The sequence below is a fragment of the Lissotriton helveticus genome, chromosome 7, assembly GCF_964261635.1.
Source record: "Lissotriton helveticus chromosome 7, aLisHel1.1, whole genome shotgun sequence".
In the NCBI taxonomy this organism is placed as follows: Eukaryota; Metazoa; Chordata; class Amphibia; order Caudata; family Salamandridae; genus Lissotriton; species Lissotriton helveticus.
Window position 1 is genome coordinate 1,469,545,358 of NC_136068.1, and position 25,546 is coordinate 1,469,570,903.

Here is a 25,546-nt window from a genome sequence, read left to right on the forward strand (position 1 = left end):
TCCATCTGCTTCCCGAGGGATGACCTAATGCCGTCGATAGCGGCCAGAACGTCCTGCAACGTTGGTTCGGTTGCCGGTGCCGAGGAATCCTTTGCCTCCTCCTGCGATCTACCCGGTCCACTAGGCGACCCTTTAACTTGGGCATATCGATCCATGACATTAGACTGGGTAGATCCACCCCTTCTAGTGGTTTTCAACTTCTGCTTGTCCCCCTCCGGTTTGCTCGCCATTTCAGGACAATCCCAAGTCGAGAGAGGGGGGAACAAGTCTCCGATCTAGCAGGCAATAGATAGATTCTATCTTCCAGGATATTCGCCCAATGCCTCTTATCCGCTCAGATGTAGAGAAGAAAAGGGGAAGATGGAGGGCACAAAACGGCACTCGGATTAGCCCTAAAAAGGACGGCGTACCACCTCGGCTAAAGTCCGACACATCGTATATTGTCCAAAACGCTCAAGCACCATCCGGGGTATAAGCCGTTGCCACAATAAGGCGCCCTCCGATGCAAAGATCAGTCCAAGTGCCAAAACCGAAAGTGAAAGTAAGACTGGATCGGCCGCCTCTGCGAACCTGTGCCGATGTTGTTCAATTACACCTCGGGCACACTGCCAACTCAAGAGCCGGGCATCGAGGAGACATGGGCCGCAGACTTCTCCACTCCACAACTCCGGCCCCCGGGGTCCGATCGGGACGTGGTTTTTAGCTTTCAATGCTCCCGTGGTTCATCTACTCGGAGATGTTAACAGCAAACAGGATCAGTGACCGGATATATGCGGGAGGGTACGAGGGTCTCGGGAGCCCCTTGCTCAAGCGGCCATCTTGGATGCGCGCGAAGCTCCTCCCCCGTATTTCTACTTTTTGATAGGAACCCAGACACATGCATTCTCATTATTAGAACATGTTTAAAAACCCATTCTTGGTGTTATGGAGGCCTACTTTTATCAAAGAAAATGTAAGCGAGGCCTACACGCAGGATGCACTGTTCCTGGAGAATATTAATTTTCAACAAATTAAATACTCTTGACGTACTACATATAATAAATAATCTTTAAACTGATCTTCAGCTTTACAAATTTATTTTTCTACAAAAATTTTCATAAAGAATACAATATATTCCTATACAGAGTTATAATGCTTCACTCCAAACACAATATGCATATATTATTTTGCATTGTATTTCATGACTGAATACAACATGTATTCATGTACTTATACACATCGCTATCTGAGAAAGGTAATTCATTGCATAATACAATAGCACCAAAGTTTGAAAGGAAGCGTCGCCCGATGCATTTCGGGAAGCTCTGTTCCCTTCTTCAGGGGCGAATACCTGTATCCTGCTTCCTCCACAGTAGGTTAAATGCGTCCTCACAACTACCAAGTCTTGCGTCAGTGCTATTGGTTCGATTCTCTAGCTAGACGAGCACGTTTGTCGTCAATATCAGCTCTACCGTCAGTTCTATTGTCTCAGACTATGTCCGCTCATACACAGTATTCTCAGTTTCTATGTTGCGGTTCGATAGGTATACCTAGCTATTTTCCAGAATGGAAAAGAAAAGAACTTCTGTGGCGTTCTAACGGTGTAGAAAACTGGGCTGGCTGCCGATATCGGTTTAAAGTCGATTTTCCTCGTTTCTGTCACACTCGCGATCCATCCCCTTTTGTAACTGGACTACTTTTATCCACATTATTTATTTAAAAACCCTATTTATACCAATGTTATGTCATACCTTGATTAGTAATATTCTGGTCAATGGTCAAATTGATTTTCATAAAGTGTCGTGCTATTTCCAATTAAAGCATTCTTAATGTTTTAATCCCCGAGTCATTAGTCGACTACATAGTCATACATCCATCCATAGTTTTTCACAGAGCATAGTTTGAATACTCTAAAAAGCATTTTTGTACTTTACACCAAGTAATAAATGTTCCTGTTTGCTCATTCCCAATTACATACAGTAACATCGGACATAGGCCATATTAATGCATTTTATACTTTTAACAGAATCATGATTATTCCTACTTGCTCTAGCGTAATTATATTAGATGACCTAAAACTTATTAACACGTTCTATTTGCAGATTGCCACTCGTATGACTCAAGTCATATAATTGCAAGAGCCTTATATACAATCCAATCATAATACAGTTCTTAATGCTGAGATCGTTAAAAGTAACACAATCTTCATCTTTGCTTGGCAGTAGTACTGTACATAATGCTCATATTGGTGTTACATAAAAATTATTCTCACTTACTGTTTACAAGTCGTGAGAGTTCTTAAAAAAAACTTTTGTCCAGTTCCCCCAGGGTATGTGCCTCCTGCGTCAAGTAACTTAACTGTGATGCCATCCAGTCGTGACCATCTAGAAAGAGTATGTCAAGAATATTGTATAAGGGATGGGTGCTATGAATGCGCCACCCCGAGAAAAACTATAACTGTCCTATCTAAGAACAACATTCTACAAACGAGGAGGGCGTTTGTGCTGCTTATCAGACGATGTTTAATTTGTCATTGATGATATTTAGAGTCTAACCCTTTTGTGTAAAACATATTGTGGACCTGCCTGTACATACGCGAAATAAATATGCTCCGCGTTGCTGTCAACGGCTGCATCAATCGTTGTGGGAATTATTACACTTGATCATGCATTCCTAACCGTGTTATGCTCCGAACTCTTGTTAAAGGCATTATTGAAAAAAAGTAACATTCGCCCCACTGGTCAAATGTCATATACATTAAGAATAGCAGTTTCTTTTAAACATCAATACGACTGGCGCACACGCTCATAACAGTTTTATGCTCCGTACACTTCCTAAAGCAGCATTAAAAGAGAAGGAAAAGGAAAAGTGGCGTTCACTCTATTGGTCAGCCACTTTATATATTGAGAGTCGCAGTTATTTAAATATCTATATAGCTCGAGAATGCAGGCTTGGAAACTGTCTTTTCGAGAGCGCATTTAGTATATCAAATGGCGTTCGCTCTACTAGTCAGACGTTATATACGTTGAGGATAGCGGTCTTTTTTGTATATATAGCTCCAACATGCAGGCATGAGAACTGTCTATTTAAACAGACATTTAGTATATCAAGGTCGAGCCTAATCTTAAGTCCCTTTAGACCAACATCCATAAGCCCTTATTTAGTTTTCACTTAGGCCTCCATTATCTCTCGTTCTTGCTCCAAAAACCGGTCCTGTCAGTGTAAGAGGTGGCCTTTTCACTGAGCTTATATTCACAAAGTTTTGACGCGCTACACCTGTGCTGTTTTTCATGCGCATCTAAATGACTTATCGGACGTGACCTACAGCTCAAGGTTTTTTGGGAAATGTAGTTCTATATACACCAGCTTCGCAATGTGTTAGATAATATGGTGAACAAAGTCCTATTATTTACCCTTATTTTTGCTCATTCGTTATTCCTTATGTTTCGGGTGAATTTAGGTTGCCCCTTATAGAATATCACATAAGAAAATACGCCATATATATATTTGTCGATATTCTTGTCAAAGTTCGATTATATAGACAGCGAGATCGAAAACCTACAATGTTGTCCCATACACACCCAGACATTTGATTTGATATGTATCTATTATATTTGGGAGATCTCGAAATATTCGATACCCCCGACTGTAAAGATATATGTTAATCAGATATTGCCCATCAATGCGGGCGCCATCTTTGAACGGGTTACCGGCCTGAGAATATACCCTTGAATGCTATACCGGAAAGTATCGAGAGATAATCTCCAAATAGATATTGCAATTCCGAAATTGCATTAGGAACCTATTGTCGCTACCCCCTTCAATACAGGCATAATTAAATTCTTCATATGGTCATATCCATCAAATTAAACAGACTAGTAATGAACTGTTAATATGTCATACTCTATCCATGTGTTTCTCTTTTTAACGACACGTTCTTATTGCTAGAATAGTCTCATACTGGTTCATAATAATGAGATCACACCTATTTGAGATACCAAGTTACCCGGAGCTTCATTCATTATAGAAAATGACAACTCATTATTGCAGTTGAGTCCTAATGTTGCAGCTCTAAGACGACAAATCCATTTCCCCTCAGTTTGTCTTAGTAGAACTACCCTGTCACCCCCTCTCATTCCACATTTAAGATGATCTAGTGCATGGAATGTTATTCTTGAGTGTTCAGGATGTGTGGATGTTATGTGTTGGGCAACAGGGGAGCGCTCATCATTTTTTAAAATATCTCTCATGTGCTCCTGTATTCGGATTTTAAGGCATCTGATACTGCTTCCGACATAGATTTTTTCACATGCACATTTCAGTGCATATATTGTGAATGTCATGTTTCAATTAATAAAGGACAGTATGCGATACTCCTTTGATTTATTGTATTGGAAACTGGTGCATTTATTCATTCCAAATTGACAAATTGACAAACACAACAGTTTCCACACACATGAAAGCCAAGTTGCCTTGAATGGCCCATTTGGTATTGACACAGAATGCCTTTATGCATGGAAACAAATGGTTTTTACAAATACAAGGGACGGCGATGGGCTCCAGGCTTGCCCCATCGTACGCTAACCTGTTCATGGGATTGTACGAACTGGAGCATGCCTGGGGCCCAGAAGCACGGGACTGGATAGAAAATATATTATTTTATGTGAGATACATCGGCGATATCTTGTTAGTATGGAAGGGGAGTGATGAGGCCCTGACTGAGTATTTTAGATATCTTAACAATAATATATTCAATGTGAAAATGACGATTACCAGCTCCAAAAAAGAAATTAAGTATCTGGACCTTCTATATTCAAGACAACAGTGTACAATGTGATATGTACAAACAAATCGACAGCGTGCAACAGTGTGCTGCACGCTGATAGTTGTGACTCATGCGCGACCATCATGGCCATACCATATGGCGAGATGGTACGCGCACGCCGTAATTAGAGCCAAGAGGACAATTTTGATAAGTCCATCAAAGAAATCCAGGCGAATTTTAAGAATAGGGGCTATTCCTTCAAAGAGCAGAGAAGAGAGCCAAAAAACTGACTAGAAAAGAAACCCTTGTGACACGTGCATCCAAAAAGGAGAACAATTAGGTCGACAGGTCTCCTTTATTACAGAATATAGCATGTTCAGTGGCCACATTTACAATATACTGCGTATAAATTGGAACTTATTGCAAACCAATATGCTATGATCAGAGATTGTTTCTAGTAAACCTAGGGTCATTTATCGAAAGGGCAAAACGATACGAAACGAAACATGTTATGTCCAAGTTACATCAAGGAACCCAATACTAGAACACAAAATTGGCTACCTGAGTAGCCACTTGGTTTTCATGTGCGTGGAAACTGTTGTGTTTGTCAATTTGGAATGAATAAATGCACCAGTTTCCAATAAAATAAATCAAAGGAGTATCGCATACTGTCCTTTATTAATTGCAACACAACATTCACAATATATGCACTGAAATGTGCATGTGAAAGAATCTATGTCGGAAGCAGTATCAGATGCCTTAAAATCCGAATACAGGAGCACGTGAGAGGTATTAAAAAAAATGATGAGCGCTCCCTAGTTGCCCAACACATAACATCCACACATCCTGAACAATCAAGAATAACATTCCATGCACTAGATCACGTTAAATGTGGAATGAGAGGGGGTGACAGGGTAGTGCTACTAAGACAAACTGAGGCGATATGGATTTGTCGTCTTAGAGCTGCAACATTAGGACTCAACTGCAATAATTTTCTATAATGAATGAAGCTCCGGGTAACTGGGTATCTCAAATAGGTGTGATCTCATTTTTATGAACCAGTATGAGACTATTCTAGCAATAAGAATGTGGCGTTAAAAAGAGAAACACATGGCTAGAGTATGACATATTAACAGTTTATTACTAGTCTGTTTAATTTGATGGATATGACCATTTGAAGAATTTAATTATGCCTGTATTGAAGGGGGTAACGACAATAGGTTCCTAATGCAATTTCGGAATTGCAATATCTACTTGGAGATTATCTTTCGATACTTTCCGGTATAGCATTCGAGGGTATATCCTCAGGCCGGTAACCCGTTCAAAGATGGCGCCCGCATTCACGGGCAATATCTGATTAACATATATCTTTACAGTCGGGGGTATCGAATATTTCGAGATCTCCCAAATATAATAGATACGTATCAAATCAAATGTCTGGGTGTGTATGGGACAACATTGTAGGTTTTCGATCTCGCTGTCTATATATAATCGAACTTTGACAAGAATATCGACAAATATATTTGGCGTTTTTTCTTATGTGATATTCTATAGGGGGCAACCTAAATTCACCCGAAACATAAGGATTAACGAATGAGCAAAAATAAGGGTAAATAATAGGACTTTGTTCACCATATTATCTAACACATTGCAAAGCTGGTGTATATAGAACTACATTTCCCAAAAAACCTTGAGCTGTAGGTCACCTCCGATACGTCATTTAGATGCGCATGAAAAACAGCACAGGTGTAGCGCGTCAAAACTTTGTGAATATAAGCTCAGTGAAAATGCCACCTCGTACACTGACATGACCGGTTTTTGGAGCAAGAACGAGAGATAATGGATGCCTAAGTGAGCACTAAATAAGGGCTTATGGATGTTGGTCTAAGGGGACTTACGAGTAGGCTCGACCTTGATATACTAAATGCCCGTTTAAATAGACAGTTCTCATGCCTGCATGTTCGAGCTATATAGATATACAAAAAAAGACTGCTATCCTCAACGTATATAACGTCTGACTAGTAGGGCGAATGCCGTTTGATATACTAAATGCGCGTTTGAAAAGACAGTTTCCAAGCCTGCATGCTCGACCTATATAGATATTTAAATAACTGCGACTCTCAATATATATAGTGGCTGACCAATAGAGTGAACGCCACTTTTCCCTTTCCTTCTCTTTTAATGCCGCTTTAGAAGTGTACGGAGCATAAAACTGTTAGGAGCGCGTATGCCAGTCATATAGATGTTTAAAAGAAACTGCTATTCTTAATGTATATGACATTTCACTAGTGGGGCGAATGCTACTTTTTTGCAATAATGCCTTTAACAAGAGTTCGGAGCATAACACGGTTATGAATGCATGATTAAGAGTAATAATTCCCACAACGATTAATGCAGCAGTTGACAGCAACAGGGAGCATATTTATTTTGCGTATGTACAGGCAGGTCCACAATATGTATTACACAAAAAGGCTAGACTCTAAATATCATCAATGACAAATTAAACATCGTCTGATAAGCAGCACAAACGCCCCCCCCTCTTGTTTGTAGAATGTTCTTAGATAGGACAGTTAGTTTTTTTCGGGGTGGTGCATTCTTAGCACCCATCCCTTATACAATATTCTTGACATACTCTTTCTAGATGGTCACGACTGGATGGCATCACAGTTAAAAGTTACTTGACGCAGGAGGCACATACCCTGGGGGAACTGGACGAAAGTTTTTTTTAAGAACTCTCACGACTTGTGAACAGTAAGTGAGAATAATTTTTATGTAACACCAATATGAGCATTATGTACAGTACTACTGCCAAGCAAAGATGAAAATTGTGTTACTTTTAACGATCTCAGCATTAAGAACTGCATTATGATTGGATTGTATGTAAGGCTCTTAGCAATTATATGACTTGAGTCAAACGAGTGGCAATCTGCAAATAGAACGTGTTAATAAGTTTTAGACCATCTAATATAATTACGCTAGTGCAAGTAGGAATAATCACGATTCTGTTAAAAGTATCAAATGCATTAATATGGCCTATGTCCGATGTAACTGTATATAATTGGGAATGAGCAAACAGGAACATTTATTACTTGGTGTAAAGTACAAAAATGATTTTTAGAGTATTCAAACTATGCTCGGTCAAAAACTATGGATGGATGTAGGACTATGTAGTCGACTAATGACTCAGGGATTAAAACATTAATAATGCTTTAATAGGAAATAGCACGAATAATTAAATAACTACAATGACAAGAAAGCCTTTCGCGTCAAGCTTTTCTAAATATTTGTTTATAGATACAAGATACCGTCAGTGCAGACACTTTTATGAAAATCGATGTGGCCATTGACCAGAATATTACTAATCAAGGTATGACATAACATTGGTATAAATAGGGTTTTTAAATAAACAATGTGGATAAAAGTAGGCCTCCATAGCACCAAGAATGGGTTTTTAAACATGTTCTTGTAATGAGAATGCACGTGTATGGGTTCCTATCAAAAAGTAGAAATACATTTTATAGCCAAAGGATGTTCGACAAGGTATTTTCAAATATGCCTCCTCCCGCCAGTGCTCTTATTTGTGATATCTTGCCTTATTTGTAACACTGTTTAATGATAAAATTGTCTATAATTTCACAAGACTACATGCTAAAATTTGATTCCTAAAGATAAACTAACTTCTTGCAACTAAAGTTGGTCAAGAATAGATTTTGAAGAACATGAATGTTTGCATATTGTTTTTAATGAATGACTTTGTACATATTTGTAATAATGTTTTGTATATATTTTTATTAATTGCTTCTAGCCCTGAAGAAGTCACAGGTGTGACGAAACGCGTTGGCGACAGGCAATTCTGTATTCTTTTAATGAATTTCAATAAAGAAAACCTTCAATCAAGACTTTGAGAATTGTTTATCTTTAGGAAGCTGTTTACTATGACATTGGATTGCAATTTCGAGTATTGTGTAACTTGCTATACAGATCTATATCAAATACGTATGTGCCTTAGTGCGGGTCAATTTTCTTTGTAGCTATTCACTAAATGATAACACAAGCAACAGATTCAATTATTGCATTTTTTAAACAATGGCTTCAACCTGCAGCCTCTGCAGTTCCAAGTCAGGGAAATTTAACACAAAATTAAGATCAGACCATGGGGCAAACTGAATTGTACTCTAAGGAATTGAGCTATACTGTTGAAATTGGCCCTTTCTGCAAGGCCATTCCCAAACTTTTTACCTTCATCCTCCTGTTTTCCGAGTCCGTTTTGATGGTTTTTAGGACTATGCCCACTTTACCACTGCTAGCCAGTGCCTAAGTGCGTGTGCTCTCTCCTTTAAACACAGTGAAATTGCCCAATACCCAATCGCCATATTTAATTTACTTGTACTACCGGTACCCTGGGCCTGTAAATTAAATGCTACTAATAAGTCTCTAGCACCTATTGTGCAACCAACTCAAGTAGCCCTTTAAACATCTCAGGCCTGCCATTGCAGCCTGTATGTGTAGTTTTAAATTGCCATTTTGAACTGGCAAAATAAGGCTGTTGCCAGGCCTAAACCTTGCTTTTTAATACTTATACATAAACTCGAGAATAGGCCCTAAACAACTCATGGGGCAGCGTGCAGTTTATTTAAAAGGTTGGGCATGTACTTTTAATGTTTACGTGTCCTGGTAGTGAAAAATTCTTTCCTTTGTTTTTCAACACCGCAAGGCCTGCCTCTCCAATAGGACAACATTGTGTTACCATATTACATTTAATAAGGGAAAACTTTCAATTTGGAGCAGGTAGAAATGTACTTTGGTGTCTATGGAATTGTAATTAAAAACCTCTTTAATGGTAAAGCCAGATTTTAAATCACAATTCTAAAAATGCCACTGTTAGAAAATGTGAGTTTTTTGTCCTAACTGGTGCCTGCTGCCTGTATCCTGGGTCAAATGACCAGGTGTAGCTGGCAGTTGGTCTTTGTATATTGCTCCGAGACAGTGAGACAAAGGGCAATAGATGTTAGTAGGATCAGCCATCTCTGACTGGATGAGGGGGAGGAGCTGTCACCTATCACACTTGTACATCACAAATGCTCTTCCTGTGCACACTCATAAAGGGTTTGACACTTGTCTATTGTGACAAGCTGAGGCCAGGCAGGGAGGAAGGACATTCTAAACCGCTCTGAAGGATGGAAACCTTCTCCTACTTCAAAATAGGCACCAGGTATAAAAATTCGACCCTCAGACCAAACTGTTCAGTGCCCCTCTGGGCCTGTAGAAAGCTCAGAACTGTTGTGCTGATCTGTGTTGTATATTCTCACCTATTTCATCATGGCCTTCAGCCAATGTAAAACCCTTCCTCCATGTACCCTACTTCCCATCCTCCTTCTAGAATACCTGCGAGTATTCTAGCACCTTGTGACCAGAGTTCCTTCAATGTCAGTAAAAATGGAACATTCGCCGGGTGGTCTTATATCAAAGATGTGGAATTCCACCCACCATGGATGTACTGGACTCCTGTGCTGAAAGCTCACAAAGCAACAGTGGTTATATGTTAACTGATCTGGATAATGCTGTGTCTAATTCTCTTGCTGACAATCGTAGGGAGGTGGGTGGTGGTGATGCTAGCAGCAATGTCCATAACGCATGTAGGGGTCAGATGTTCGAGGTCTCACAGACTCCCTGCCTATTTATTCGATTACTGTTAACATTGTATTGTTATTTCCTTTGTCTCCATTATTTCCTTTTGTGTGTAAAGGAGGAAGATGTGTTGTATATTCTCACCGGTTTCATCATGGCCTTCAGCCAATGTAAAAGCCATCCTCCAGGTTTCCTACTTCCTCCCTTCCTCTTCTAGAATACCTGCGAGTATTCTAGCCCCTTGTGACCAGAGTTCCTTGAATGTCAGTTGCCGGTCTGGTCAGCTGGTGAAGTGTTGTCTCAGCTGTTCCTTCCAATAAATCAGAGTGTTTTACCCAAAAGAGTTTCCAGTTTACCTTCTCTACTTACTACAATCTGCAAGAATGACTGCTATTCTGTTGCCTTGCTAACTCAGTAAAAAAAACTGGACCTGCTTCTTGAACCTAGGACTACCAGTGCGACTCGAAGGGCTAGTTGGCTGGTCTCCTGATCAGACACGAAGGGACAGATAAGACTCCAACTATCTTGTACCAGGCACCTGGACTTTACTTGTTGCGAGTCTCGCCCACCCCAAGTGTTGCCACCCTAGTCCTGGATGCTTGGAAGTGGGCCTGAAGGTGCTATGCCAGTCTAGACATGGTACTGTAAACAGAACCAACTAATCTCCTTGAAGTTGTATTGGAACTGCCACAGTGTGATGCATCCTTGATAATCTCCTTGAAGTTGTATTGGAACTGCCACAGTGTGATGCATCCTTGATGTCGGACCTCACATCACAGCACACAGCCTCCTTGGAACCGCGGCTGCATCACGCATCGTCAACGAAGGCCTTTGCATCGCAAGCTCCTTATCGCCGGAATCCTCAACGATGACGCAGTACTCTGCATCACAGCATAGCAGCTCCTAGGAAATGCAGCCACACGACACATCCTCGCAACACAAACCAGGATTTATGGTATTTGTAAAAACGTCCCTTTATCCGGCACGTGCTCTAGTGCGGTCAGCCTGAACTTGAACCGATAACCACAGTCGGCGCTTTGTGCTTCTAAGCACTATTTTTACCTCACATTTTGAATTTGCATATCTCTGGTTCTGCTGATTGGATTTTGATAGTTCAGATGGCAAATAGATTATTACATTTTACTATATTTTATAAAAAAGTTGGTGTGTGATTATTCGTGTGTTGGGTTTTTGATGGCAAATAAATGATTACATTTTACTCGATTTTGTAAAATTGGTGTGGAATTATTCTGCCTGCCTGCTTTTATGCGAAGCTACCAGAGGGATAAGCATTTGTTAATTTGCAGTTCGCTTGTGTTTCACCCAAATAAGAATTGTACTTGCTGCTTGCATAGGTAGGATTTCACCCTACAACCAGTAACCCAATTTCCAACATATACGATACACAAATAATTTCTTACACCATGTTAGCCAAGATCCAGCAAAAAGCAGGAGTAAGACAGAAACAAAATCAACGTGGATATCGTATACCATATTTTATCAAAATCTGGTGAGAGAACATTAGATCAAAGCAGCGTGAATCAAGAAGGAAATCAGTAGCAGTCCCATTTCCTCAGTAAGAATGGTAATTCTAGCTTTCCACTTTATTTAAATATAACTGGGGGCAAAATATTAATTTAGATGGTCTTTTACTACAATTATAAAACAGCTGAAGTAGAAATCTTGTTTCCAACAGCAAAAGAAATTGAACATTTTATTTCTGTATCTCGACAGTCTGGAAAGGTGGGACCGGATAAGATTCATATAACTGTATTAAAACCTAACTCTATGATCCAGGGCAAGGTCTTAGTGCCCATGATCAGGTTTTGCTACAAATCAGGTAACATACCCACATCAAGGAGTGAGAGCCCTACTCTCCGACTGCACAGGAAGGGATTAAGAAATGACCCACAAAATTAGACACAAATTCTGTTACTGGATGCAGCGGGTAAGATATTTGTAAGAAGTATCCATTAAAAGTTTCTAGAAATGGGCATGGCTTGGACGGCAAGAGCAATGGCCGCTTAGTCTGACTTCGCGTCTCACAGGAATCGACAACACGGCGGAAAACAGTGTCTACAGACCCAGAATCCATGAAGCGAAGACAGATTCGGTAAGCGCTTTACTCCGCGCAATTTATGACAATCTCAAGTTAACGGCCCAACGCTCAGAAATGGATTAGGCCACCAGTCCTGATCCAGCCCGAGCAACGCGAAGTTCTACCGCCATCTTGAGGACGGAGACGGAAACACCGAAAGGACTCGGATTCGGGCGGTCCGTAATATCACATAACCCTGCTACTTCACCGGAGCTGATTTGAGGTGAGAGCGGATCCAACGGTAATAAGAAGCGACACCCAACAACCTACCCGGTACTGTTGTGGAGCTCTGGAAAACACAATGATGCGGGACTACCTCTCGCCTGCCTAACTCTAAAATGGCGATATACCGAACAGTTGCGATGTACATATAATCTAACCCTACGCTATATTACCCATCTAAACCATAGTACCCCTTGCCTGCGAACCTTCCTCCTAATCTCGTGTAGCGACTCAATTATAACGGACCTTGTGAGGGTAAAAAAAAAAAAAACGTCAAATAAACACAAACACCAATCACGGCCTGACCTGATAATGGAGGGAGGTGGGACAAAGTACACGAGTTGCTAGGTCCTACGAGTGAAATAGGGAAGCCCGAATGAAGCTAAGTGTAGCCAGCTTCGCATCCACAAAACAGCAATACTTATGCCCTTCAGTGGATAACGCAAAATATGAGAGTGCAGCTGAATAACATATGACAATCAAGAACCACAGCCCACCAAGGATAGACAAGCCATATGCCAGTGTGAACTAACAATTCTCAATGAGAGAGTGTAAAAAGTTTGACTGCACGATTTGAGCAAGAAACTGGCCGGCACATGACCACACAATGTCGGATAGCAATAAATAAGCGCTATTAAATACAAATAAGTGTAGATACCAGTGCGGTCGAAGTGTTCAACCTCCGCCCACACAGGAGAACCACACTCACAGCCATAGCCCACGGTCAAAGCACACGTGTTGCAGCCCATCAGGATAGACCTGAACATAACCCTCAGCTGTCACCCAGCTCCTCTACATCGCTATCAGGGTTTTAATCTCAACAAGGCTCAACTTCTATTATCAAGGCTCAACTCCCACTATCGAGGGTCTGATCAGGGTCTGCTACAGAGCTGCTGTAGATCAACACTCTGAGACATAAGGTCATATTAGACACATGAAGCACATAAGACATAAGGCATGAACCATTTGTCGAAACGCCCATACGGAGTGCAAACCTTTTAAAACTCTATATACAACTCTTTTCATCGGAACCCCACACGACCACCCACGGCTTCCTCAGAACTACCTATCTTGACCAGAGACCCAACACACCACCAACAATGACGGACAGAGATAACAAAAACAAGAAGGTTCGCCCGGAATCATCTGTTTCAGACTCGCCCATTAAAAACAAAGGAGATATATCAAGCACCCTAGACGTGATTCTAAAAAAGCTGGCGGACGTACATGACCTTTCAAAATCTACGAAATGCAACACCGACTCAATGCAGCTTGAGCTCAGTGCAATCAGAGCCGACATGAACGCCATGACTCTCCGCCTTGACGAAACCGAACAAAGGATCAGCAACTCCGAGGATAAGGCTTCAAACAGCGCCAAACTCATACAACACCTCCAAGCTACTACCAGCGACCTACGACGCCAAACTACTGAACTGGAAGATCGTAATAGGAGGGGCAACGTAAATCCTTGGGGTGCCTGAAAATTCCAAAAAAGATGCAGAGTCATGTGTGTCATTCCTAGAGGCATGGATCCCAACAGTCACTGGAATCAGATTCCAACATGGATTGGAGCTGGATAGAGCCCACAGAGTTCCGACCTTCTCACAACGTACGACAAAAGGCCCTCGCCCTCTCATATGCAAACCACTCCGTTACCAGCACACGGAAGCTATCCTGCAATACGCCAGAAAGAACCAACACATCACCTGGGAAGGGCACCGCATTATATTTACTCAGGATTACTCCAGAGAAACATTTGAAATACGTAAAGGATTCCTGGCTCTACGTGAGAAATTACGTGCTAGAGACATCCAATTTTGACTCACTCCAACATGATATGGACTTGTCAGGTGGCCAATCCAATAAACGAAAACCGGAATCTCAGGACAAAGGAAATCAGGACTAATCCCATAGACGCTTACTAGCAACCCGAAACTCGCAATTTTACACTGCAATCTACCTGCCTCACAGTCTACAATACTTGCATAATGATCCTTCTAAGTCTACTTTCCTGTTATCATGAAGTACCATGTCTCTGTAACATCGTTACATCTCTTTTTTCCTATCTACGGGTAGATGTCGGTCCTTTTGCAATTCAACAACAATCTACCAATTAATTTTCTCATTTATGTATATCCTTGGCATAGGACGAATAATTTCCAGCTGGGTCGTCGCAAATTGCCTCAACCACATTAGATCTTCCTTTGGGGGAACAAACACACATAATAGACACCTCAAGTAATGAGCCAATACTACAAAAGTAGGCCCAATTAGTCAACGAGGTGTCTTCTAGACTATACGCTAGGGCACAACTTAGGATAACCTATTGTTCACCATGATATTGCTCCGCTGCACAAGACATCATATACAGTGTCTAAGGGGAATGTTGTTGTTCTTAACGTTAAGTTGTAACTAAGGGTCCACTCTTTCATAAATAACACGAAAATAACACGAAAGTCGAGACTTCTCCTACAGGCATAAGAATTGTGAGATGGTTTTGACCCCACTGTTTCAGATACCTACGTATTTTTTTCCAGTGTAAGCTTAGACAGCACTGCCGTCGCAGCTCTTATGTTGGAGTTTCAGGGGAGGGAGGGGGGGAGGCAGGAGGGAGGGAGAGGGGAGGGACTGGGGGTAAGGGAACGGGGAAGAGAGGGTAGGGTGGGGGGGTGATGGGAAGGTTGATTGACACTGGGGGGGTAAACACTGAAATTTCAGTATTAATTGTGCTGTGCTCTACTTGCTTCTCAACTTACTCTTTTCTTCTGTACTTAATTTCTCTCTTCTGCTGCCACCATGGGCATTCTCCTCACATGACTAACATCAGACACGTGCCCGTAGCTGACGTAGCTCCTACTCTACACATCCTATCTCGAAGGACGGACATACGCCGCACTACTCAGATGACTCTCTTAGACTTACCCAACCTGGAAAAATATCCGGTCACACCAACACGTACAACACAAGATACAGTTCTGTACCGACATACTCGCCACTACAATCTCTATCATGACAGCTGATAAAAGTTTAGCTGCTTCTCTGAACATAGTATCACTGAACGTTAAGGGGCTTAATCACCCAGTCAAACGAAAAAATATCTTGGATTATCTTTCTAAATCTAAAGGGGATATAATTCTCCTGCAGGAGACCAGGCTATCCCAGGAGGACGCAGAATTATTTAAACAACCCTGGACTTCCCACACACTATGCTCACCGGCTACTCACCAAAAAAAGGGGTAATCACCCTTATCGCCAAAAAATCGAATCTAGCCCTGATATCTCACTCTACAAACACTGAGGGAAGGCTGAGCATTGTTCACCTCCAAAGAGATGAAGATCATATACACGTGGCAAATATCTATGGGCCAAACGCTGATCTCCCTGAATTCTGGGAATACGTCTCAAAAAAACTAGAGAATATCCCTCAAGATGAACTTCTGGTGGTGGGCGGAGACTTTAACCTCCCACTTAACCCCCTACTAGACAGGCAATCTAAGTGCACTTATCAACCCTCACACTCTCATGGGGCACTGCTGCGATTATGCGCTAAATTCCACATTCATGATTCGTGGCGTTTACAACATCCGGATGGTCGTGACTACACCTTCTACTCCCCACCTCACAACTCCTACTCGAGGATAGACTATTTATTGATCTCAAACCCTTTCACACACCTTATTGACGAAACGGGTATAGCTCCAATCTTAGTATCAGACCACTCCTGTATACACATGAAACTGGCAGGATCACATACACTTGGAATTCCACCACAAAGTAGACAAGGCCAATACTAACTTTCTCTGGAAAGGCAAAAAAGCACGCATCAGCCTTCAGAAACTTAGACTAGATAAAGCCATAGGAGGAGTCAACCTCCCTGATTTCAAGAGATACCAATTAGCCTTCTTAGCTAAGCACGGCTCTTATTGGCTGTCCCCTCCTGCGGGCTAAGCACCTGTGTGGTTAGATATAGAAACAGCGACACTGGGAGACATTCATCTCATCTCGATCCTATCAATGAAGGCGAATCAAATCCCGTGCTCAAAATCCATATTTATTAATACCGAACTGGCCCTGCTTAAAATCGACAAATTGCTAGACACAACGATAAGAAGATCCAGATGGGAATCGATTTGGAAGAACGCTAACATCACATATAAAGGCAAGTCGTTGTATAACCCCACTTGGATTAAGAGCAGCATCCTTTTTCCCCCACCAACTATACGAAGGAACATACCCCTTGCCCTTTGCAGGAATCCAGGCGAAATTTGGAATTAATGCTTCCGATCTCTATTTATTTCTAAATATTAAATCTACCATTACAAAAGCGGACTTGTCCCCCACACCTCCAGCTCTTCTCACATTCTTCTCCAACATAAATAGTCTAGGCCACCAGGTTTCTAAGATGTACAAATTACTGAGCCCGCAATCCTCCAGACTAAATGAAAAAACTACACAATTCTGGTCCTCTCGCGCCTCTTTCCCCATCTCTGAGACAGAGTGGTCCACAACTTGGAAATCCTGTATGAGCCACAAAATAAGCCCTACATTATCACAAACCAAATACTGGCTCATGCATAGGGTCTTCTGGACGCCCGCTCACCTCTATTCTCACAAAATTAACCCCGACACTTTTTGTTGGAACTGCAAACAGGCTGAAGGTGATTTGGACCACCTTATCCTCCAATGCGACTGCGTCTCATCCTATTGGGACAAAGTATTTATGTTCATCCACAAACTGTTCAACATTACACCGCCCAAAGAACTTCCCTATCTTATTTTCGGCTCTGTTAAAGAAACACAACTCCTTGAACCGGATAGAGCCCTCTTAGACCTCCTACTCATGACAGCCATTAAGGTCATCCTAATCAATTGGAAAGACACAAAAAAAGCAAGCTATGCCTGTTGGTTAAACTGGGTGATTAACCTCCGAGGGGCTGACAACACCACGCTCCAGACCACACCGTGGCGTCCCCCACGAAGGAGAATGTGGAAATCACTTGATATCTACTTTGACACTTATAAACCGCCATGAATGGCCACTTCTCCTGACCACTTTTAACCCACGAAGTCCTTCTCAAACCGATCAAGACACACACATCCCAGGCAATAGTGGAATGATCGGATCTGCTTATCCCATGGTGGCACACTCCTCTCCTTTCCTTTTCCTTTTTCTTCTCTTCATTTCTTCTCTATCCCCTTCTCATGTAGGAGTAATCTCTCATCCTTTTTCCTCTTCCTATTGAACCCTGTAACAATGAGGCCTTTTAAATTTGTTGAGATACAAGCAAAATGCCCGGGCACATCTGTATGTAATAACGCCCATCATAGTTATACTTTCTCCTACTTAGTCAACCGTATTCAGCCAAATGCTCTTCTTTCTATTCAGATGTACCTCCAACAGCACATATAATGTTTCGCAATGTATAATTTTGTTGTACTGAAATTTTCAATAAAATTATTGAAATTAAAAAAGTTTCTAGAAATGTTTTGGGGCGTTTTGCCCCAGAGCAATATAGTTATACATTTTCAGATCCTTGCTTTCGAAAATGGAAAGTGTATACTAAAAGCAATATTCTTGCTCTCATTTGGTCTCCAGTAAATGAAACTATGTTATTGTATTTTTCCATTTTGAAAATCTTTATTTAGATATTTCTAAGTATATAATTGGAATAGTTGCCATTCTATTTCTAATGCATTTTGTATTAAGGATATAAATGCTATCGCTTTCATTTTACAGTTCATGACTTAGATATATTGTTGCCTGTGATGAGGAATAAATAAATAAAAGATTGAACTTGACAGACTTGAGTGAATGAGTTTTGCGGTTGATACTGTATTAAGTTTACACAATAGTACGGGATCAGGAAAAATGTAACTACTTAAAACTTCTGTGGCTTGTGATTGTTGCTTATTTCACTGAGAAAGTCTTTTTTGCTGTAACAATGACTTTTCACAATTTATAAGTTGGGCTTTTAACCTACTATGGCCTCCGATGATTTTGACTTTATTATATCTACAATTACCTGTAGTGCTCTTAAGAATAGCAGAGAAGTAATAGTAGAACCCTGTCAAATATGACACTTAAGAGATCCTAAAAAGTGAAACAGTTCTTTTGAAGGTTCACATAGGATGGGGACAGCCTTTACAACGCAACTTTTACTACGCGTTGCTATTACATCGCAATCGTTACAACGCATGCAATGTTACAACGCGTAGTAAAAACTATGCATACCTTTACATCGCATACGCTTTTACAACGCATGCGATGTAATGGCTATCCACATCGTTGTGAGGAAACAGCCTCAGCACCTCTGCCGACGCAGGCTGCGGAATCGGGAGCAGAGACGGCGACGCTGGAGACTAACAAGGATGAAAGAGGTAAGGCTGGTTATGCTTGGGGTGAGGGTAGTGGTTTAGGGTAGGTAGTGTTTTAGGGTTAATGTAGGGGTGGGAGTAGTGTGGGTAGTGTTGTAGTGTCGTAGTGTTTTAGGGTAGTGTAGGGGTGGGAGTAGTGTGGGTAGTGGTTTAGGGTAGGGTAGTGTCAGTGTTTTAGGGTTAGGGGTACTGTAGGTGTGGGAGTAGTGTGGGTAGTGTTGTAGTGTAGTAGTGTTTTAGGGTTTAGGGTAGTGTAGGGGTGGGAGTAGTGTGGGTACTGGTTTAGGGTAGTGTCGTAGTGTTTTAGGGTTGGGGTAGTGTAGGGGTGGGAGAGGTGTGGGTAGTGTCGTAGTGTTTTAGGGTTTAGGGTAGTGTAGGGGTGGGAGTAGTGTGGGTAGTGTTGTAGTGTTTTAGGGTAGTGTAGGGGTGGGAGTAGTGTGGGTAGTGGTTTAGGGTAGGGTAGTGTCGTAGTGTTTTAGGGTTGGGGTAGTGTAGGGGTGGGAGAGGTGTGGGTAGTGTTGTAGGGTTTAGGGTAGTGTAGGGGTGGGAGTAGTGTGGGTAGTGTTGTAGTGTCGTAGTGTTTTAGAATTAGGGGTAGTGTAGGGGTGGTAGTAGTGTGGGTAGTGTTGTAGTGTCGTAGTGTTTTAGGGTAGTGTAGGGGTGGGAGTAGTGTGGGTAGTGGTTTAGTGTAGTGTCTTAGTGTTTTAGGGTTTAAGGTAGTGTATGGGTGTGAGTAGCGTGGGTAGTGTTGTAGTGGCGTAGTGTTTTAGGGTTTAAGGTAGTGTAGGGGTGGGAGTAGTGTGGGTAGTGGATAAGGGTAGTGTAGTAGTGTAGTCTTTTAGGTGTAGGGTAGTGTAGTGTAGTTTTTGTGTAGTGTTTTAGGGTTTTGGATAGTGTAGGGGTGGGAGTAGTGTTGTAGTGTTTTAGGGTTATGGGTAGTCTAGGGGTGGGAGTATTTGGGTAGTGTCGTAGTATTTTAGGGTTTAGGGTGGTGGTTTAGGGTAGGGTAGTGTCGTAGTGTTTTAGGGTTGGGGAGTGTAGGGGTGGAGTAGGTGTGTAGTGTTGTAGTGGCAGGGGTGGGTTGTGGGTGTGTGTTTGGGTGGTGTGTGTGTGTGGGGTGGGAGGTTGGGTGGTGGTTGGGTAGTGTAGTAGGGTGTGTTTGGAGAGTGTGTGGTAGGGTAGTGTTTGTGTAGTGGTTTAAGGTGGTGTTGTAGTTTTGTAGTGGAGTATTTTAGGGTTTAGGGTAGTGTTTGAGTAGTGTAGTGCATTAGGGTTTAGGGTGTTGTAGTGTTTGTGTAGAGTAGTGTTTTAGGGTTTAGGGTAGTGTTGTAGTGTAATGTTTTAGGGTAGTGTCGGGAGGTCATGCAGGGTAGTGTAGTGTTATTGTAGGGAGAGGACTGGGGGTCGGGGAGGGTTGTGTAGGGGTAGGTTTGTCACTTACCCTGCAAACTTTAACCACGAGCATAGCTTTACTACGCATGCCTTTGCGTTGTAATGGCATGCGTGGTAAAGGCATACTCATGGTAAAAGTATGTGATGTAATGGCATGTCATTGTCATTGACATCGCGTAGTAATACCGCGTTGTAATTGCACGCGTGGTATTAGTATGCGATGTAATGACATACATCCCACAGGATCTAGTTAAGACACGTAATTACTGCTTTCGTTGCTAATTAAACCTGCTTCTTTGTACATGAGAAGGTTGGAAAGAGATAGCAAAAGCTCTATCAGTAGACCCCACAGGAACCTTGCTCTTAAAACTGGTAAATTTTTTTATCATTTATCCTTTAATGAGTAGCAGGTTTGATTTAAAAAAAAATCATAGGCTTCTATCAAGTTTATAAATTTCATTCAATTAATCCAACAACAACATTAGAGGCCGATGCCCAAATATGGATAATAAATGGTCTTAGCACTTTCTCTTGCTCCCGTCTGGCGGTAGTAGATTAGAGTATTAATAGTTGAATGATCTCCAAGTCAATGTTGAGAGGGTGGAATTGAGCAATCCATGTAGGAGAAAAAAATGGTCCCTTCTGTTACTCTTACAAAATTCCTGAAAAATAGCCAAAAAATAGTATTATAACCTACTTGCACAGGTACTAATTCTATAAGGGTATAAACACTGCTTTGTCGCAGCTCAGAATCTTTTATTGGAAAACATGTTTTAGCTCACCGTCTAATAGGTTGCTGCGACCTTGCATTCAGGAGACCATGGGTGGGGGGGGGGGAGAGGGGGCGGAGTATGAATGCGGCATGTTAGAGCCTTCAACTGACCAACCTCAGAGGGTATTCCTGAATATCTTGATTACTTTAGGGAAGCTTAAATTAGGCAATGGAGCTTGGCATATCTAATCTTTTTTTGTTGGCAATATGTAAGAACAAACGTCCACAGCTATTGGTACTAACTGTTATATGATGCTGCCATTTTCGTCTGCTAAGTTTTCCTGTATTTTGTCTATGTTTCAGGGATCGTTAATCAACACTTAAATGTAAGAAATTGGGTTATTCGTTGAGAGGGATGGGAGCCCCACTCAAGCAACAACTAAATCCCTTGCCAGGATGAACCACAAAAGTCACTAAATTGACCTGTGCTTAACCCTCTGGCAGTTTGGCACAGAAGCTTAACTTAGAGGTAATGTGTAAAGTATGTATGCTGTACACAAACAGAAATAAAGTGAAAACAGAACACTAGAAAACTCCAAAAACCAATTTAGAAGAATACAGTAACTTTTAATAAACAAAAGGACACCAAAACAAACAAAATACAATCAATAGAACCGGAGATATTGATTTTTTTTACTGAAAATAAGAACAAGAAGCAGAAAGCATCACTCACTGGCCATGGAAGACCGAGGGAAAGTCACAAATTCAGGCCGACAGCTACAGAGGGTGGGTTGTATACAGGGACCAGGCTAGTACCCTGAGAAAAGTTACCTTCTCATGTCCTGGTGTGAAGAGTTCCGTTCGCATTGGAGGATGCCATGAGGGGGTGGCATTCAACGCAAAGAGCAGATCCAGCATCAGACGGATGTTGCTGTAGCACGATGAGCCGGTCGGTGCTGGAGCTACGCGTTGGCGGTTGCCATGAGCTGTCGTAACTGTAGCGCTAAGTCCAGATCTCACGTTTTCGGTCATCAAGGACAGTTGCTGTCAGAGTAAAGAGCAGTCTCACAGGACCTTCGCGTTGACAATAACCATGGGTGGCAGAGTTTTAGCATGATCATTGACATGAACTGCTGGATTTTCACCTTCTAAAAAGAGAGAGGAGCTCTCACTGATGCAAACCAAGGGCACAGAACCTGAGGGCATCTCTTGGGGATCAGGACTCACTCCTGCAGGGACCAGCAGTAGGGCTCAGGCAGGTCTAGTCAGGACGAGTTGATGCTAATCAGCTAGGCAGCTGCAGTGAGGCCTCTAGAAGCATGTTGTTTACCTGTAGCTCACACAGGTGGACAGCCAGCTGGCCCTAGGGGTCACTCTGGATGGCCTGGAATCAAGGTAAGCAGGTGCAATTGTCCTTCTACAGACAGCGGGACAGTCCTTCTGGCAGGAGGACAGTCCTTCTCCTGAATTTTACACAGGTCCAGGAGTGCTCTGAAGAATGGGTACGAGGCTACACTTTTAATACCTGGTGCCAGCAGTTGTGGCAGGGCCTACCCTGGCCTACAACCTCCTCCGACCCTCACCCCACAGACACCCTGTTCCTATGGTGAAAAAAGGCAGGGCAAGCCTGGTGTCAAGTTCCTTTGTATGTGTTGTGGGTAAGGTCCTTCCAGATGCAATCAGGGCAAGGTACAGCTGGGCAGTTGCAGGGAGGGGGTGTAGGCCAAACTGTTGCCAAAAGCACAGCAAAGGTGAGTAGTAGATTTGTGCGATAATGTTCATGTTTATTGCAATGTACAAACACTGGCAATCAAAAGGGACGGCCTCTTCATATTGAATAAACCAACAAATAAATAATTCATGCCTGACACAATAAACCATGAATTGGCTGACTTCCAGGAGTGAAACAAGAAGCATGAACCATCAAGTCTGGGCGGTGTCTGTCGCCCCTCAGAAAACAATGTCAGAAAGGCCATGCCCCACAGGATTGTAGGAAATTATAATTCCGAAATTGGCAACTGCAGCTAATGGTTTGCCTTTATATTACATCAGCCAAGACACTAATTTGAACATAAAGTGTCGTTACTTTACTCAAAATAATGCATCCATCAGTAATCCACAAAATCATTTTTTCCCCAAAGGTGCTGCAGGTTAAAGAAATGTTAAGTTATGTTATAAATTGTTTTATAACGCGCTCTGTTACTGACTACTATCCTGGCGCGGGGGAGAAATGTGCAGTGAGCAGAAGGAAGGATAAAAGAGGAGGAAAAAACAACCAGAATTTAAGAGGTTACATTGAAAAAATACGTTTTTAGACCTTTCTTGAAGCAGGTGATGGACTGGGCTGCACGGAGGTGGAAAGGAAGGGCATTCCAGGCTCTAGCAGCCCTCACAGAGATAGCCTGGCCACCCAGCCTGGTAAACTTAAATCTGGGCATAACCATCCTGCATTGGTTAGCAGAACGGAGACAGCGACTGGGGACATACAAAGAAAACCGTTTACTCAGGTACAGTGGCCCGAGCTGATGGATCGCTCGGAAAGAGAGAACCAATACTTTAAACATGATCCGCTGTGCCACCGGAAGCCAGTGAAGGCTACGCAGGTAAGGGCGGATGCTGGACCTCCTGGGCAAATTGAACAGGAGTCTTACAGCCACGTTCTAAATCACCTGCAGCCGTTGGATCAGATAAGATGGTAAACCACTGAACAGGGCATTGCCATAATCAAGCCTGGAAAGAATGAGGGCACGCAACACATCTCCTTGGCCGCTCTCGGGAGAAGGGGAAAGAATCTACGCAGGGCTTTGAGAGTGCCAAAACAGACACTCGCGAGTCTCTTGATATGGTCCTCAAACTTCAGGTCACTTCCAAACCAGACCCCTAAATTCTTAGCTGGACCACCCATGCATTTGGGGCAAGGAATGTCTTGTGGCCATAGAAGGTCTTTAAAATTGTCGGGGAAGGATCCATAAAAAAAGAACCTCGGACTTCGCTTCGTTGCACTTAAGCTGAGCAAGTGCTAGCCAACGAAAGACCGAAGTGAGGCAGTACTGAACTGCCGATGTCTCCAAGTTGCCCCCTGGCCAGGTGAACAAAAGTTGCGTATCATCGGCATAGGCCATAATTTTTGCCCCCAGATATTCAGCCATGTAGATCAGAGGAGTCAGGTAAATGTTAAAAAGCAGGGGGCTTAAGGTAGACCCCTGCGGAACTCCAGTGGTAAGTTTCCTGGGGAGAGAGGCATGCGGTGGCATCCAGACCTGTTGTGTCCTCTCATTCAAAAATTACGTCAGCCAATCAAGAGCCGATCCAGCAATGCCGATGGCAGACAGTCTGGTAAGGAGCCCATGGGACACCGTATAGAAGGCGGCAGAGAGGTCTAGTAAAATCAGAACCGCTCTGCCGCCCCCATCAAGGCACTCCCGAATCGCCTCCGACACCACCACCAGAGCAGTTTCAGTGCTGTAGCCCGGAACCCTGATTGAGCTGGGTGCAGGGCACCAGATGACTCCACAAAATGATCCAATTGGCGGAAAGCCATTTTTTCACAGACTTTAGCCAGTGCCGGCAGCAGAGATACGGGCCGATAGCTTGATGGGGCGGCAGGATCCATCCCGGCCTTTTTTAGAAGCGGTAAAAGTTTGGCCTGCTTCCAACAGGACGGGACAGTAGCAGAGGAAAAGGAGATGTTAACAATCTGGGTAACCTCTCTACACACTGTATCCGCAATCCCTCCGATGCATGTCCTCGTAGTGGGTATGCCCAGTCATGGGGGCATGTGCGTTTCTTACCTGTAAAATAGGTATCTGTGTGGACGTTCATATGTGTTTTGTCTGCATTCATTTGGACATATTACTTGCGGGTCTGTATAGTCTTACACACTAATGTGGTAGCCTCAGAGCTTCATGTATCAAATAACATTGGTTCAGAGATAAATTGGAAGTGTATAGTTGGCAAAGAGAGCAATTATTACAAATAATATGAGATAAGAAGTAAACGCCTTATGATGGAGTAGATGGTTTAGGCGTTTAATCAACAGGTCCAGTTTATAGAGTGACATGCGGCTTCATTCAGCACGGTAGGTAGGTCTATGCTTTCCTGAATCTAATAAAGTCATAATCCATCTTAGATGCGATGAGGTGAACTCCATTTGTGTGTGAAGTAATATGCCTCCAAACTTCTTGGGGGAGAATGAGCAGATCGAGTAGTTCCATAGGTTTGTAGAGCTTATGTGGTTGGGTTTTTGCGTATGTGGAAGCCTACAGCTGTGTTACTCTGTGTGTACTGACTGAGCAAAAGCCACAGGTACTAGCCTTGCGCGAGCTTCATAAAGATGGCGATGTGTCTTGCGGGCATTACAAATGTTCTGTGGGCA

At 42.5% G+C, this 25,546-nt stretch overlaps 1 protein-coding gene across 3 annotated transcripts in view; it reads right to left on the reverse strand.

The window, feature by feature from the left end:
* NAT14 (N-acetyltransferase 14 (putative)) overlaps positions 1 to 25,546 on the reverse strand; it is a 108,833-nt gene that overhangs the window by 80,447 nt on the left and 2,840 nt on the right. The window lies entirely within an intron of this gene.